Genomic DNA, 4,378 nt, shown 5'->3' with positions numbered 1-4,378 from the left:
TGAATAACATCCCATCGTCCACATTGTGTCTATCCATTCATCCATTGATGGATACTCAGGTTGTCTCTGCTTTTGGCTGTTGTGAATAACGCTGCTGTGAATGTGGTGGCAGATATCTCTGAGATCCTGATTTCAGGGGGGGATATACCCAGAAGGGGAGTGGCTGCATTAAATGGCAGTTATATTTTTAACTTTTAGAAAAATCTTGAGATATATATTTTTAAATGAAGAAAGTCTTTCAAAAATGTATGATTATATTTTGTATTTTTGGTTAAAACCTTTTTAAAATATTAAATATGTGTGTTTGTGTGTACACATATCATCTCCAGATATATATACAAAACATGAAGAAGACTTCTGTGGGGACACAAGTCCAGTGTCACCCCATCAGAGAAGCAACCTATGTCTGCCCTACCAGGACCACCCTGCATCTTCCCCCATCAGTCACTGCCTCCCAGTCTACCCCACAACTCGAGGTATATCATCATCTTACTGGGTCATCTCTGGTGGCCAGAGCCACCACCATTTCTAGGGAAACTTATCACAGAGGGATAAGTTCATCCACTGCATCCCCAATAATTACAACAGTTCTTAACCTCTAGTGGGAGTTTAATAAATACCGTTCAATCAATGAGTGACTATTTACAATAGCTTGGCAGGATGTCAGAAGAAAAAGACACTAAGAAACTGAGGAATTGAATTGCGTTGCTTTTCACTTTTAATTCTATTAAATTTGATTTTCTAAATCTATTACATTATAATTTTTTTTAAGCTTTAAAAACAACAGATCCCGGAAGTAAGCAACACTTCCTTCCAAAGATGAATTCCTATGAACAGGGATTTTTAGGAATTCTTAGGCTACAGAAAAAGAGAGACTATAGCACAGAAAACATCCAGCTGTGCTACCAAGTCCCTTAGTCTTCTCCACATGAGGCCAGGCCTGCACTGAGTCCTGACGCTAGCTTAAGTGTGAGAAGAAGGGGTGCTTAAGGCTGGGGGACAGTCATGTCCCCAGACACATCCCCTCAGTCCACTCAGGCTATGCCTCTTTCACCCTGGGAACCAATGATCCTGGCTCCCTGAGATGTGCAGAACATCCCCAAATAGGTAACTCCAAGTGTAGTAATGACACTAAAGACACTGTGCAGCGGAATCTGCCAGCCACACACTAGGGATGCACTAGCCAGAGTAAATATTGTATGAAACAAATATTTTGGACACCTTGAATTACATCAATTTCCGTTTTTGTTCTGCCCAGAAAGCGAAGTGGGCCTTATGGTGGACAACTAAAGCAAACAGGCTGGTTCTGTGGGGAAAAGCTGTGAAGGGGACGAAAGGTTGAAATAGCAAACAAAGAAAGGATTCTGAGAAAGGCTGTATCCTGTTATTGTTCTGTGATTCCCTAAAAAGAACCCTTTCTTAGGGGGCCCTGGTTTATAAAACTCTGAGTTGCCAGAAGGAGCAATTAGTCTAGAGGGTCGGAGGGAGGTGGTCCCCCCACCTCAGTGAGTCACTTCTGGGTCATGTGTAGCAGCCACAAGTTGCAAAACAGGAAGGAAAAAAAAAATTGACAAGCTGCAAAAGGAGGGCAAAAGTCACTCTCTCCTCCCCGAAAGGCAACACAATAAATGGTCACTGGGACCAAATAACTTCCAGGTTTGGGAGGAACCGAGCTGAAAAACAAACAGAGACAAAAACTTTGGCAAGTTGAAAGTCAGGGGAGTCAATCAATGGCATGGTGATTACCAGGATGGAGTCCACAGTGCACCAGGGCCTGCTGGAAGCGATGGAGAAAAACAGCCCTGAAAGTCTCCGGCACTGGGAAAGCTCTTGATGCAGATTTCCTGGGATGAAGGGCTAGAAGGTGCTTCTGCCCTGACAGTCAGTCCCCCTCTCACGTCTGGGGTCCATTCATGCTGCCAGGAACAGACTCAATTGTCTGCCCCAACAGGACCAGGCACCTCCCCGGGCTGGGCTGCTGTTTGTAATGTCACTCACAGGCTGATGCTTTAAGAACTGCCCCCCTCTCAGGAGCAGACTATGGAAGCATCCAAAAAAACAGATGCTGGACATACACCATCACTCACAGAAAGTGAGTTAGCAACGTATGCCCTGGGCATCTGCAAGACCTGGCAGAGAAGTGCCCAGAGCGCGTCCCAGGACCCTTCTTGTCTAGAAACTTCCATCTTGTCTTACCATGTCTTATCTGTATGTTGGCTTCACACAAAGCCACTCCTGTGGCAGGTCCTTGGTTTCTGGTGTGTGGGAAGAAAGGACTGCCCAGTGCTGGTTCATTCTTATCTACCTCTGCATTAACATTCCTGCCCCCATTCCCTGCTTCCCTTCATGTGCAGTATGGCGTGGATGGACCAGGTCTCTCTTCAGTCCAGGAGTCCTCCCTATGTTTTCTTTAGAAGATCACATCTTTCCTTTGGTTTGCCATGTTACTGAGAGGGTAGTCTGTGCTGCTTTAAAATCATGTAGAGCTTATGTGTGTATCAAACACCAACCAGAATAGCATAGCAGAAGGTCAAGGTAAATGTTCTTCACCAGTCTGCCCGTTCGAGAGTTCTCCTACCTTGGAGTTTGGTACCCATGTGGCTTCAGCCAATTCCTTCTGTTATCTACTTCTTCCCCCGGTTCTCTTATTTATAAGACTCCTGTGTTTTCAGTAGCAACACTGTTTTCCCAGTCCCACAATGTGTAGCCTTCAGGCTTGTGCTCAGATGACCTAATAATAGTATAATCCAACCAGCTATTTCTGCAACCTGTGATTGTTGCTGGGATTAGGGTAGTCTAGCACCAATCTCTAGAATCCCTCTACTGCCAAGGCATGGCCATGGTACAGGTGGCAAAGCAGCCTAATGCATATTGTTATAGCAGAGAAGAAGGTTAAAGGGGTCAGCGATGGTCAGAAAGAGACGAGTTCTGAGAGCAGGTCAGTGACATTGTTGCTTGGCCAGCCTGGGCAGGTCGTGGCTCCACAGGTAACTCAATACTTTGGCATGAAGCCCTTTCAAATTCTTGGCTGTGTTGGGTGTTTGGTGAATAATCTCCCAGCTCATAGGAGTCATCCTGGCTGCCCATATAGGTATAGGATTGGCAGCATAAATGCCATCAAGATGGAGCTTCTCTTGGGGCTGGGGATGTGGCTCAAGCGGTAATGCGCTTGCCTGGCATGTGTGGGGCCCTGGGGTTTGATCCTCAGTACCACATAAAATAAAAGTGAAGATGTTGTGTCCACCGAAAACTGAAAATAAATATTAAAAAATTCTCTCTCTCTCTCTCTTCTCTTCTCTCTGTCCCTTAAAAAAAAAAGATGGAGCTTCTTACATATTATTGTACAAACAAAAATAGTTAAGAGGATCCCATGAAAATGCAAATTCAACTGCAGTAAACCTGGCATGGAATCTGAGATTCTGTTTCCAGCAGACTCTCAGAGGTGCCATCCCAGGGCCACACGGAGCACTAAGGACTAATGTCACTGCTTCCCCAACCTGCCTCACAGTGAGATCAACAGGGGTTCTCTACAAACCACTGTTGCAAGTGCTCCCCCAATGCCACTCTGCTCCCCATCTAATTGGTCTAGGGCACTGCCTGGGCTTCAGAAGGCTTAAGAGCACCCTGAGCAAAAGGGAAATGTTCAACCAAGTTTGAGAACCACTGATACAGATGAATTAATAATAATAATAAATCCTTGGCAATCTAAAGAATTTCAATCAAGGAATTTTTTTTTCCTCCCACCATGAACAAGCAGGCTCCTAAAAAGTCTGAGTTCTGGGTAAATTTTCAAATCTTAGAGACACATCTTTGTTTTGCTGCTTCTTTTGAACAGTTAATTTCTTTGCTCAAAGTAAGACCAGTTATCTCCTAAATAGCCTGGGATCTAGAACAGACCCAAGGTGAAAGAAATGTGCAGGGAACAAGGCACCAGGGGCTCCAGGAGTGCGTCCACCAGGGCAGAAAGCTCTCTCTGCCACCACCTGCCCACCTTCTCCCTGACTCTAACCTCACCTAGCCAGTTGCATCTGCTCTCCCAGTCTCTGAAGTTACTTCAGCTAGAAAATTCAGAGATCTTGAAGACTAGTTAGGATTTGGTTCAGCTGAATGTAGCAAACTAAATAAATAAATAAATAAAAATAAAACAAAAGAACAAAGTCTTCTGTAAAATAGAAAAGCTATTTTCCTTTGCACAGCTAATGGGTCCAGAGGTAGTAAATCAGGGCCAGAATGATGGCTCTCTGGGCATTGGAGTCCCCATTTCTTTAGTCTTGCTACCCTGTCATTCCTGGTCTTTTCTCTCATACTCAAAAAGTGGTTGCTCAAGCACCATCCAGACTTCTACCATGCAACCAGGAAGGAGGAGCAGGGGAAAGCT

Source organism: Ictidomys tridecemlineatus, chromosome 10 (assembly GCF_052094955.1).
Source record: "Ictidomys tridecemlineatus isolate mIctTri1 chromosome 10, mIctTri1.hap1, whole genome shotgun sequence".
Taxonomy (NCBI): domain Eukaryota; kingdom Metazoa; phylum Chordata; class Mammalia; order Rodentia; family Sciuridae; genus Ictidomys; species Ictidomys tridecemlineatus.
The sequence above is the reverse complement of the archived record's forward strand: the minus strand, read 5'-3'. Positions refer to the sequence as shown.